The sequence below is a fragment of the Diabrotica virgifera genome, chromosome 9 (genome assembly GCF_917563875.1).
Source record: "Diabrotica virgifera virgifera chromosome 9, PGI_DIABVI_V3a".
In the NCBI taxonomy this organism is placed as follows: domain Eukaryota; kingdom Metazoa; phylum Arthropoda; class Insecta; order Coleoptera; family Chrysomelidae; genus Diabrotica; species Diabrotica virgifera.
The window spans coordinates 68,358,173-68,372,711 of NC_065451.1; positions in this window are offsets into that span (position 1 = coordinate 68,358,173).

A 14,539-nucleotide genomic window follows, 5' to 3' on the forward strand; every position below is an offset into this window, starting at 1 on the left:
AGCTTTGTTTTAAAACCAAGAGGAGTAGGTAAACTAAATGGCAGATTCACACCCAAGAAAGTCACTAGAAATATCATCAGATAAATCTTCTTTTTTGGTTGATCATATCGGCCTTTGACGGTAATCTTGACTAAAAATCTAAAAATAAAAGGAAGAACGCAGAAAATACAAAAATTGCTGATAAAATAAATAAACTGACCTATGAAATGCCAATAGTGTCAAAATTTGATATGAGTAAAATTGCCTGAGGTTGTACCAATTACAAACAAGGTGTACGGCGCGGGAAATTTGAATGATTTCTCTTGTTTAAAAACAGACTATAGTGAAAAATAAGCTCTTATATCTCAAATTCCAAATCGAATATTTTAACGTGAAATAAAAAAAATGAAACACTTTTCTGGGAAAACTTATTACAACTTTCTTAAAGTGTTTAAGAAAACGTTTATTTTTATTTTTTTTTTAAGTTTCCAGCAGCAAGAGTAAGCAGGTTACGCTCAAAATACAGTTGTTCCTTTTTTTTTGGTTAAAAATATTCTAAAAACTCCCTCTAATTAACAGCCCAAATGGAATTAATCGTTACCACTTCACAAGTAACTTTATGTATTGTTTGTGTTTGTAAGTTTCATCAGTTCAAAGTGCTTATTTGTGGAAAAATTTGGTTTTAAAGTAAATTTTTTTAAATCTTTAATTTTGAAAAAAAGACTTTTGTCAAAATAACTTAAAAATTATTAGTGATACCAAATATCTTAAAGAGTAAAAAATGTAGGTGTTGCTTTTTTAAATATTTGGAATTTTTTGATTTTCTGGAAGACAAAAATTGGTTAAGATATGGCTGTTCAAAATTTGCATATACATACTCGTGACTAGTGATTCGTTCGAGGCCTTTCAACAAAACCCCTTTCAAAAATAAGCATTTTGAACCAATGCAACTTACAGATCATATACAGGGTTTCCCCGAAAATAGTGCGTTCCTTAAAGGTATAGATAGAAAGCACAATGTAGAGCAAAAAAGTCTTATAACATTTTATTCTAAATTCAGCCGTTTGACCAAAAAACGAAAATACATTTTGATATGCAAATTGATACTCAATTAGTAAATAAACAAGGGGTCCCATTAGATTAAATTTCACAGTCACAGGTTCTTCTACGCCATGTTGCCAGGTCATATAAATTTATGAAAATAAAAATTTACTCTTATGGAGAACAACGTAATTTTTGTTGAAACGGTTAACTTTAGGAAAAAATGTTACAACACCTTTTTGTTCTAAATTGTGTATTATATCCACACCTTAAAGGAACGCACTATTTTCGGAGACACCCTGTATAAACAATACATTTATCTAAAGTAACGTGTTAAGCGGTAACAATTAATTTTCATGACTTTCTTTTGCCAAAAAAAAGGGAACGATTTTATTTTCAGCGTAACTTGCTTACTTTTCACGCTAGAAACTGTTTTAAAAACACCAAAAAAAATTTTTTTTAAACACTTTAAAAGAGTTATGATGAGTGTTTCCCGAAAAGTGCTTTATTTTTTTGGTTATTTTACGTTGAAATATTCGATTTGGTATTTGACGAATAAGAACCTATTTTTCATTAGCTGCAACCCTGCTTCTACTGGGTCTACAGACCTTATACTGACACCTCTTTTTCATAAGCTATATTATTGCTAGGAATATTTTCTTCGATAAAATATGTACATACTTACTTTTTGAGTTATTTGCGAAAATCCGTCCAAAACGTGTTTTTCTATGAAAAATAAACATATTCACTCGCACATACCTCGAAAAGTATTGACCTAAAACTTTTATAGAACAAAATTTGCTTAGAATTAGAATTAGTCAGTTTATCCACTTCCGGACTTATTTTGCACGTATGTTTTTTCACCTCCAAGAAGGGGTGAAAGTCACATCCAGGACAAGAGAACATATCGGCATAATCTCACTTTTTTCTTTGGCATTTTAGCTACGTGTGTGCCAAATTTTTTGTCAATCCAAGTGGTTCTTTAAAATCTGGAGGTTTTGCGATATTTTATCGTGAGTGAATGGAATAATAATTATTACAACGGCAATTATTGCCGTTGTCACTTTTAGATAAGAAGTCATTATCACAATGATATAGTCAGGTTAACTGAATTGTATAATTATTGTTTTTATCATTAAATGTGAAAACCTAGAATTATCCATGTCTGTCCGTCAATAAACACAACTCGTCTATTAGTAGGACAGAAAGAATGACAAATAAGGTGTCAAATGAAAGCCTATAACCAAAATATGATATTACATGTGAGAAGTTTGACCTCGGACTGCCTGTTCCAGAGTTGCAACCGAAAGTACTGTTTTAAATTCGTCGAAATAGTACAAACTATTGGTCAACACGACTAAGAAAGACCAGAACAAATACATACTTCCGGTTTCATGCCTGTCTGTTCGTCCATATCTGTAGGTGAACAGAATTCATCCGTCATATCAGCTGACAAAAAGTTACACGAAGGGTTCAAATATCGACTGCCGGTTCAACTTCCGGTCACTTTTTGTGAAAAATTAGAACTTACGATGTCCAATTGCTTGTTACAATTTTTTTTATAAGTGTTCTACTCTATCTATTCTGACTTTTCATTAACTTACTTAGATCACATATAATTTAATACAGTTTTGATGTCAGGGTCTTCAAAATTTATGTGGTGAGTTTTGGTATGTGATGAATGAAAAACGACTCCATAAGCAGAAGAAAAAAGTGTTCTCAAGACCTAAGACAATACATCGACTCACAAGAGCGTTGTGACAGTAGCAAAAATTCGAGTTGGGGTTCTAATTACTTTCTCATGCGGCTTACTCTCCTGACTTGGCCCCCTCCGATTATTAAGTGTTCCCAAATCTGAAGAAATGATGGGCGAGTCACAAAGTTTCACAAAAAAGCGAATATTTCGCGAAATGAACGTCAGATCGAAAAACTAAAAAATGCGTGTTCAATATTTTTCAAAAGTCTATCGAATGATACCAAAAACGAACCCCCACGGAAAGGGGTGAGGAGTAAATTAAAAATTTTAAATACGAACCCTGCGATATTTCGCGAAATGAACATCAGAGTGCCAGTGTGTGCTTTTTTTCTGGGGATGAGTACCACCCCCTTCTCGAGTGTGAAAAAATATAGGTCCAAATAAGTCCGTAAGTGGATAAACTAATTAAATTCCTTGTAACTTTTGTTTTTAGATGGTTTTTCGCAAATAAATCAAAAAGTAAGTATTTGATCGAAAAACTATTCCTAGCAAATATAAAGCTTATAAAACAGTAAAAAAAATGATGTATGTATGAAGTCTGGACACACAATAAAAACAGAGTTGGAGCTAATCAAAAGTTGGTTCTTATTCGTCAAATTCCAAATCGACTAGTTCAACGTAAAATGTCCAAAAAATAACGCACTTTTCGGGGAAAACCCGCCACAAATTTTTTAAAGAGTTTAAAAAAAGTTTTATTTTTGTTATATAAAAAGTATCTATTCTATCACCATCAGCATCAAAAGTAGACCGGGCAGTATCGTCGCCCCCGCTAGCGAAATTATTCCGATTCGATTTTTTTGCACAAACTTACTCAAAAAGAGGTCCTTATAACATATCCAAAGGGTGCCGGGCGGTGCATTGGTCGAAAAATTGTTTAAAAAATTTTTTTGAAACAAATTCACAAAAACAATTTTTTCATTTCGAACAATTTTTTTTAGATAACTTGTGTCATTCTGGACAAAAAAGGTGTCTTGCCATTTTTGTTTAAAATTGATTGTTGTCGAGTTATATGCGATTAAAAATTTGAAAAATGCGAAAATGGCCATTTTTAAGTCTTAATAACTCGATTAAAAGTTATTATTATGAAATTAAAAAGTGAGCAGATCAAGTTTCAAACCCTTGCTTCAAGGTCCTTAAGAGATTTTTGTCATTATTTTATTACAAAGCTGTTATTTTTAATTATTAATAATTAGCGCTATAGTCCCGGATTTATCGTCGCCCCTGTTAGTGAAATTATTCCGATTCGATTTTTTTTGCACAAACTTACTCAAAAAGAGGTCCTTATAACATATTCACAAGGTGCCGTGGTCGAAAAATTGTTTAAACAATTTTTTAAACAAATCCACAAAAATAATTTTTTCACTTTGAACAATTTTTTTTAGATAATTTTGGACATTCTGAACAAAAAAGGTCTCTTGTCAATTTTCTCTAAAATTGATTGTTGTCGAGTTATACGCGATTTAAAACCTGAAAAATGCGAAAATGGCCATATAACTCGACAAAAATCAATTTTAGAGAAAAATCTCAAGATACCTTTTTTGCTCAGAATAACCCAACTTATCTAAAAAATCGTTCGTAATGAAAAAATTATTTTTGTGAATTTGTTTAAAAAATTGTTTAAGGTGATACAGTAGCGATCAACAGGTAGCCAAAACGCGTTCCAAGATTGCGGCTGTAATTTTGAATATTTTTTCAAGATATTTGGCACACGTATCCGTAATATAATAAAGAATGGCGGTACAGAGCCCAATTTGAAAAATATATTAGGTAATATTTGAAAATTATTCTGTAATTAAATACAATATTAAAAAAACGAGCCTGTACCGCCATTAAGAAGAACAAAAAAATACACTTTCTTCAAATAAACTTTTTTATCCGATGCCTAGATTTTGTGTCATTTTGGAACTACTAAAATGTTTTATTTCATTAGTCCAAAACAAAATTTAAATTTTTTAATTCGACAAAATATTTCCACGCACAGGCTGTGGTCTGTATTAATTCGAGAACCAAGAGAGACAGCTCATTAACCGCCTTTCATTTTTTCTTAGAAAATAAACGATCTCTACACAAAGTACTTATAGGATAATACGCCGCCGTTATGAAATGATTGTAGGATGTTAAAATGACGAAGGATGTTTTACCCGGAAATCCGAATTTTATATACTTTTGTTATATTTAATACCCTAATAGCACACGACGTCCTTTGGACGTCCAAAATAGGTCAATTTTTGGTCCTAACGTCCATGGACCATAAACGGACGTCCTTTGGACGTCCGACGCTGGACGTACTTCGGGTGTACTAAATATGTACGTCCTTTGGACGTCCGGCGTTGGACGTCCTTCAGGTGGACTAAATATGTACGTCCTTTGGACGTCCGGCGTTGGACGTCCTTCGGGTGGACTAAATATGTACGTCCTTCGGACGTCCGGTGTTGGACGTCCTTCGGGTGGAATAAATATGAACGTCCTTTGGACGTCCGTACTCGGACGAAATACGGACCTTTTCCAATCGTCCATATTGGACATATTCTACCAATAAGGGGATTAAACAGCAAAATTATTTAATAAAATATTAACTTAATTATGTTAATAAAATAGTTTAAATGGAAAAGATTATAAATCATATTTAATTCAAAACTGTATATGTAGTTTAATATCTAATACATGTTTTTGTTTTTATGTAAAGTGTGAAAATCTGATCGGTAAATTATTCGTTATGTCCACTCTACATCAACAATAAATTGAACAAGAAATTGACTAAGTTATTCAAGGCCAAATTTGACGAGTACAAAATGTATGATTTGTAAAATAAAATGAAGGAATTTGATGAAATAGAACAATTGGATATGTTTTATTTTGTCAAATTTCTTTATTTTCTGTTTATTCACGGCAAAATTGGAAGTAGAATTGTGTTTTGTATAAGCCAAATTTGACCTTGAATAACTTGTCGTCAATTTCTTGTTCAATTATTGTTGATGTAAAGTGGACTTATAATGTTTTATTATTCCCGTTACCAAGATGATAGAAGTTTGGTGGTTAATTCTAATAAGCAAAAATATAATTTTTATCAATGTATCCTTACTACAGATGAATATTGAGAGCATCTTTTTGAAGTTGAGCGTACGTGTGCCCAAAATAGGTCCAGTTTTAGTCCTAATGCGGATGGACTATAAATGAACGTCCTTCGGACGTCCGACGTTGGACGTACTTACGTGTTGAATAAATATGAACGTCCTTTGGACGTCCGTGCTCGGACGTCCGTTGGACATTGACATCGATCCGTGAGCGTCATCTGCAAAGAAGAAAATCACAAGCCAGGACAACCAATCCAAATAGTGAGTGTTTCAAACTTTTGTGTTGTGTTGTCAAAAGTTTATTTAATTATTTATGTTTTTCCTTACATACTTACATATTTTTTCAAGCTTTTTGGTATATTTTTCATATTTTTTACTATATTTCGATAAAAAAATTCTTCGCAGTTTTATCCTAATCAACATCATCATCATTCTATCCAAAAAGGCAAATCGCCAAAATCGCAATTTTATCATAATATGATATGTATATTTGCATTTTACCACATTTTTTCGATGTTTTGAAACATTTTTGTATATCTTTTGTGTATCTATCTATATTTTGTATATCACCCCTCCTCGGGGTGAAACTCACCCCCCAAATTCACATACTAATTTGTAAGTACACATACTTTGTAAGTATGGAATAAAGGTTGCTTAATATTAATCAGTTTATCGAAGTCCGGACTTATTTTGAACGTTTTTCACCCCAGAGAAAGAGTGAAACTCACCCCAGGGCAATAGCACACATTGGCACAATATCACTTTTTTTCTTTGGCATGTTAGCTATGCGTATGCCAAATTTCATGTCAATCCTTTAAAATTTACAGCAAAAACCATCAAAGAATGTAGTAATACTTGTTTTCATGAAGTCGGTGATAGAGTTTGACAAATCTTTATGGTTGTTAAATATCTTTTAATTTGTGTATTCGATTTTTAAAGGTAGGTACTATATACGTCCATTTGGCACAATAAAAAATAACCTTCGACCTTTACATATTGCTTGTATCGATGCTCGGTGCATTGTTCAGTCATAAATTTTACCTGTCCCTATAGCGTCGGCCGTCGGGTCCTATTGTAAATTATTATAATAATAGTCCGTCTCGGTATTTTATTATTTCTGTCATAAGTATCTCTGTGGAAATGCAAATGCTGCTTGTAACATCCCAAAAACCAGCTCTACTATTAATTGTACTCGTATAAATAAGTGTATAATATGTACCTACCTACTTATTTATTGTATTCATTTATAGACCTGGATCCCGCGTAATAAAAAAAGTTGATTAACAGCAAGCTGAAAATTTGTTAATAGCTTCACGGTGTCTAGTCGGACAAACTTTGATGTACGGGAATACTGGAACCGGGGAAGTTTTAATTGTGGAACAGGTTAAAAACTTGAAACATCAGACTACCGAAAACGTTCCATGTATTTTGCCGGACAGAACTTCCAATTGATTTGTTACCATTTCATTAAACTCTTATGCAAAAATCAGACTGCGTACCAGTCTACTTTTATTCTCTTAATATTTTTACTTAAAAAAAGTGTACTACAATCATCTCGCTAAACTTAATATAACTGTTTTCGAGATAAACCCATTTTAAATCTGCGATATAACATAATTTTTTGCATAATATTGTAGTTAAATCCGAAAAATCAACTTAAAACCATAATAATAATTGTGCCAATTCTCATTTATGTCATTTATATTTTTGGAGATTTTTATGGTTTATAAGTTATTTTTCGAGTTTAGCGAGACGAATGTAGTATATATTTTTTAAGTAATAATATTAAGAGAATAAAAGTTTTGATTCGAAAAGTATATGTAATGTAGAGTTCCCTCAGCGATGTGATATAATATTATTACAGTATAGCTCCCCGTGCATGACAAGCTTATGGAGGTAGCCCATATAGCCTAGGCTATAATATTATTAAAAAAATCACTTAGATGGGACAATGGCTTTAGGAAATTCGAGACATCAAAAATGGCCCATTTTTAAGGTGGTGCGTTAATTTCTTGGAGAAATGTAATTATAATTTAATGTAAATAATCTAATATCCAATAATTGTAAATTAATATAAGATGTAATATAAGTTCCTTAAAAAATATATTTTTTATTTCCCACAATACATTCTCCACAGGTATAAATATCGTCTCTAGACGTCCACCGAACGTCCTCCCAGGACGTTAGATGGATGATCGGCAGCAATACATTGGACCAAACTGGGACGTCCTATGAAGGCCCAATTGACGTCCACCGAACGTCCCTTCGGACGTTAGGTGGACCTCCATTGGGCGTTTGGCAACGTGGAATTTGGACCAAAATTGGACGTCCTGTTAAGGTCCAATTCACGTTCCCTAAGACGTCCGATTAAGATCCAATTTACGTCCGATTAAGGTTCAATTTACGTCCAATTAAGGTCCCATTTACGTCCGATTAAGGTCCAATTTACGTCCGATTAAAGTCCAATTTACGTCCGATTAAGGTTCAATTTACGTCCGATTAAGGTCCAATTTACGTCCGATTAAGGTTCAATTTACGTCCGATTAAGGTCCAATTTACGTCCGATTAGGGTCCAATTTACGTCCCCTAGGACGTCCGATTAAGGTCCAATTTACGTCCGATTAAGATCCAATATATGTCCCCTCGGACATTAGATGGACGTCCAATGGACGTTCGGTAGCGCGACATTTGGACCAAAATAGGACGTATAAAGGACGTTCCTCGGACGAAAACGGACGTCCAATGGACGTCCCTAAAGTCCGTGAAGGACGTCCATTGGACGTCCTTGTGCTATTAGGGTAGGTACCTACCTATAATTCTGGTGATTTTTTAAATCCTCTATTGTTAAGAGAATTTACACCTTTAGCCAAAGTTTTACGATTTTCTAACGGAAATTAACAAGTTATTTTAAATACGCACCAATTATCGATGTTGAAAGGAGTTTTTCAAGTTATAAAAATATTTTGTCTGATCAAAGAATATGTTTCCTCGTAAAGAATTTGGAAAAACACATTGTAGTGAATTATAATCGAAGATATATTTATAGTGATATTGTTGTTTTATTTTAAATAGGTAACTATTGGTAGCAGTTTTTGTAAAAACTGTGAATAAATTGCATATATAAAAAATGATTTTATTTGAAAAATAATAAATAAGATTACTAAATAAGACAGAAAATTTGTGGTTTCCCGAAATGCGCATTTTTTGAATTTTTGTGCATATCTTGCGCATATTTCGTAATTTTTTACCGCATATATATGCGAATATTTCATCAAAATTGATCGCATATAAATCCGCTCCCTAGTCATTGTATTCTGTTGGCTGATTCCAATGATTTGAGCCGCCGTACGACACGTTGGGACCAATGGGAGTGAAGATACGTAACTAATACCTATCAAGAGGTTTACTCAAACTTCTTTTCTGTACTTATACCTACCACTCGGTATAAGTACAAAAAAGAAGTTTGTGTAAACCTTTGCACAACTGTGTAAATACTAAAGAAAAATCTAAAATATTAAAAAAAAATAGTGGAATCCGTTAATCTGTTCTCGAAAAAATTAGCTATGAAAATGAGCATAATTTTCTATATCCCTAACTTTTGACGAGCAGTTTAGCTTAAATGGGGAAAAGCGGTAAGCTTAGACCAAACACCAGTAGGAGGCATTCAATTAATTGAGGAAAAAAATTAAATGGATAACAATATTCATTTCAGTTATAGAAAAGGCATTGCCCCGCTAGAATGGTTGAAATCACAAGTAACAATTAATAGTCCTACAAAAAAGACAGGCGCTTGAAAGTGATAAGCCCATTGAACAATAAGCCTGCGAACTGCCTTTTAAACACATTCTTAAAAATAATCCATAACACAATTAAAAAAAGGTTTGTTAAGAAATTCTTTTATAGACTTCAGAAATTCAACAACTTCTCCTGATTATGTTTAAAAAACGTACGGAATGCACTAAATGAAAAAAAGAAGAAAAATATTTATCATACCGTTATACTCTAATATATTCTTACGTTGAATATTTGATGCTTCCCTGTAGAGTATAAAACGGACAGTTGTGTTTTTCCCGTGAGCTGCCTTGTTTAGTCTTCTTTGTCGTTCTATTCGTTAAATCCTATCCTCTCAAGTCACAGCGTCAGAAAGCAGTGGGTATATGCAGTGAACGGGAGGCCTATGTCGAGCAGTGAACGTTGGGGCCCTTTCGCGTTTATCATATGTAGAGAAGTCGCTTGTCAAAAACTGGACGTATGTAATCGTATTCTATTTGTTAAATACTCTCACCTAATATGTCATACCATGTGTGTTAATCCATTTTATTTCTACAATTTTAAAGTGTTATTACATGCCGTCATTTTCATTTGTCTACACCATCTTATTCTGCCAGTTAAATCCCATCATTTCAGACGCTGTACGTCACGATTGAACCAATAGAACCGTAGATACAAGACTAAGGCCCTTTTGACATGATGCTGTAATTGATTTTCATACGTCATTGTATTATATTAGTCAAATCCAGTTATTTTAGGTGCTGTACGCCACGATTGGACCAATAGGAGCGAAGATACGTAAATAAGGCCCTTTTGACATATTGCTGTATTTGATTTTTCTGTGTCATTGTATTCTGTTCATTAAACCCTACCATTTGAGCTGCTGTACGTCACAATTGGACCAATAGGACTAGATATACATAACTAGGGCCCTTTTGACTTGTTGCTGTATTTGATTTTTCTGTGTCATTGTATTTTATTTGTCAAGTCCTATTATTTGAGATGCCGTACGTCACGATTGGTCTTATAGGACCGAAGATACGCGACTAAGGCCCTTTTGACATGAGGTTGTATTTGATTTTTCTCTCATTGTATTCTGTTTGTCAAATCCTATCATTTGAGGTGCTATACATCACGATTGGACCAACAGGACCGAAGATACATAACTAAGGCCCTTTTGACATATTGCTTGTTTGATTTTTCTGTGTCATTGTCTTCTATGATGTCTAAGGCATATCTCTGATATGCCCTATTTTTAAATTGGACTTCGTAAGTCCTAGGTTTTCACCCACAAGCTTTTATTTGACACCTCATTTGTCATTCTACCCGGTATAATGGCGGAGGAGTTATATTGGCGGTCGTACGGACCGACAGAAAGAGTACCCAGCTCAAATATCTCACCTTTAGTACCATCCTTGGATTATAAGCTTTCATTTGACACCTCATTTATTATTATAGCTGGTATAATGATAGAGGAGTTACATTCGCGGTCGGACGGACCCACCGACAGACCGCCTAGGTCAAATATCTCACCTTTAGTACCATCCTTGTATTACCAGCTTACATTTGACACCTTATTTGTCGTTCTACCTGGTATAATGACGGAGAAGTTATATTCGCGGTCGTACGGACCGACAGAAAGATTGTCTAGGCCAAATATCTCACTTTTAGTACCATCCTTGGATTATAAGCTTTCATTTGACACTTTATTTATCATTCTACTTGGTATAAAGACGCAGAAGTTATAGTCGCGGTCGTACGGACCGGCGGAAAGACAGCTTAGGTCAAATCGCTCACCTGTAGTACCATCATTGGATTATCAGCTTTCATTTGACACCTCATTTGTCATTCTACTTGGTATAAAGACGCAGAAGTTATAGTCGCGGTCGTACGGACCGGCGGAAAGACAGCCTAGGTCAAATCGCTCATCTGTAGTACTATCATTGGATTATCAGCTTTCATTTGACACCTCACTTGTCATTCTACCTGGTATAACGACGGAGGGGTTATATGCGCGATCGTACGGACCGACGGAAAGACAGCCTGGGTCAAATATCTCACCTTTAGTACCATCCTTGGAATATAAGCTTTCATTTGACACCTCATTTGTCATTCTACCTGGTATAATGACGGAGAAGTTATATTCGCGGTCGTACGGACCGACAGAAAGATTGCCTAGGCCAAATATCTCACCTTTAGTACCATCCTTGGATTATAAGCTTTCATTTGACACCTCATTTATCATTCTACCTGGTATAATGATTGAGGAGTTATACTCGCGGTCGGACGGACCGACGGACAGACCATGTAGGTCAAATATCTCACCTTTAGTACCATCCTTGGAATATCAGCCTTCATTTGACACCTCATTTCTCATTCTACATGGTATAATGACGGAGGAGTTATATTCCCGGTCGTACGGACCGTCGGAAAGACAGCCTAGGTCAAATATCTCACCTTTATTACCATCCTTGGAATATAAGCTTTCATTTGACACCTCATTTGTCATTCTACCTGGTATAATGATGGAGGAGTTATATTGGCGGTCGGAGGGACCGGCGCACAGATCGCCTAAGTTAAATATCTCACCTTTAGTACCATCCTTGTATTATAAGCTTTCTTTTGACACCTCATTTGTCATTCTACCTGGTATAATGACGGAGGAGTTATATTCGCGGTCGGAGGGACCGACGGAAAGACAGCCTAGGTCAAATATCTCACCTTTAGTACCATCCTAGGATTATCAGCTTTCATTTGACACCTCATTTGTCATTCTACCTGGTATAATGACGGATAAGTTATATTCGCGGTCGGAGGGACCGAGTCACAGACCGCCTAAGTCAAATATCTCACCTTTAGTACCATCCTTGTATTATAAGCTTTCTTTTGACACCTCATTTGTCATTCTACCTGGTATAATGACGGAGGAGTTATATTTGCGGTCGGAGGGACCGACGGAAAGACAGCCTAGGTCAAATATCTCACCGTTAGTACCATCCTTGGATTATATGCTTTCATTTGACACCTCATTTGTCATTCTACCTGGTATAATGATGGAGGAGTTATATTCGCGGTCGTAAAGACCGACGGACAGACCGCCAAGGTCAAATATCTCACCTTTAGTACCATCCTTGGATTATCAGCTTTCATTTGATACCTCATTTGTCATTCTAGCTGGTATATTGACGGAGGAGTTGTGGTTACAGACAGACGGACAGACGGACGTGGATAATACAAAGTTTTCACATTTTTTCAAAATTGGGTGAAAACAATAAAACATGATGCCAGACTGATTTCTTTATGAAAATAATATATACATTCTCAAATTGTCTATTTTTCGTTGTGAATAATATTGTATTCAACAGTGATGCCAAATTTCTGATGCCAAAATGATTGATAATGAAAGTGGGATATACGTTTTCATGTATATAACGGCAGCGACAAAACGGTAAAACACTGAACTAAATGTATATAATATTTTCACTGTACGATCATTTTGGACTCAAACATTTTATGGAATAAACTTATATAACTTAGTAAGAGGTAAACAAGGAAAGCTGATATATTAAAGTAACATCAAGGAATCAAATCTCTAACTACCGAGCTGATTAGACTTCTGGTAGCAAGTACAGGAATAAAGTTATTAAGGTAGTGTAAAGTGGCATCCATATACAGATGCCACTTTGCAAGACGATGCCAAATCGATGGTAAATGCATAATGTATCGATGCCAAATTGATAGTAGGATGTATATATATATATATATATATATATATATATATATATATATATATATATATATATATATATATATATATATATATATAGTGGATTTTTGAGTGGAATGTGTCTAAGGATATTCAACCTCTCATCCTTACCGATGAGCCCAGAGAGGTTGAAGAGGGCGAAACACATTTCTAAGAACTAGTGTTTGGAATTTTAATTCTATTCAAAAATTTTTTCCAACCCAAAATGGTGGATGTGTGAATTATTCGTAAGGGGATTTCTCCACATTCTCTATTTCATTTGATATATATATATATATATATATATATATATATATATATATATATATTATTGTGTTTTCAATTTATCATTCAAAGGCAAAATGAACATTAAATTAAAATTCTTTTAAATAACGAGGGCACATAAATTTAATACACCCTGTATATTGATCTGTAAATATTTATTAGAATTTAGTTTGGATGTAAGTAGATTTCTTTTTAATGAGCTTTCCGATGAACCATTAAAGACTTTTGTGAATAATTAAAGTGAAAAGGACGATGTATTTAGTTTTAAAATGGAAAAGATTGTTTATTACGGGAACTATAGCATCTACAGGTAGAGGTAATTATCAATTTCTAGAAAAATGGTTTAAAAGAAAGTTTGGAATTTTAATATCTTTGTTTCAACCCGAGTAAATGTTGTTTCCCCGAAAGTAATTAGGATGGTCGGAATAATTTTGAAAATGACTGTTTGTTTGTCGAATGGAAAAGAGAAATGTTTCTGATTCTTGGCAAGTTGGAAGGGGAAAAGTGGTTTGAATGTTGAGTGAGTTTGAAAAAGAAGTGATTATGTTTTTGGCATCGCTGAGGAGCAGTTCGACGTTTTCGTGGATAGATAGTTAGCAAGTACCAGTGGCTGTTTGATAGTGGAGAATAGTGTTGAAAAGTGGAACGAGAGACAGATCAAATTGAGACGAAATACCTCTTTGATTCTGTATTATTGTGAGAAGGAGAGTAGAGAATTTTTGGAGTTTGTGTGAATCGAGTACTGGTCAAAAGGGGCTTTGGCTCGTTGGAGAATTGGTGCTGGTATGCTGATAGTTTTGAAGCTGGAGAACGGAGAGGGCTTTGATGAGTAGCCTTTAACATAGTCAACGAGGGAGAGCTGTTTTGGGTCACGAGAAGACATCAGAG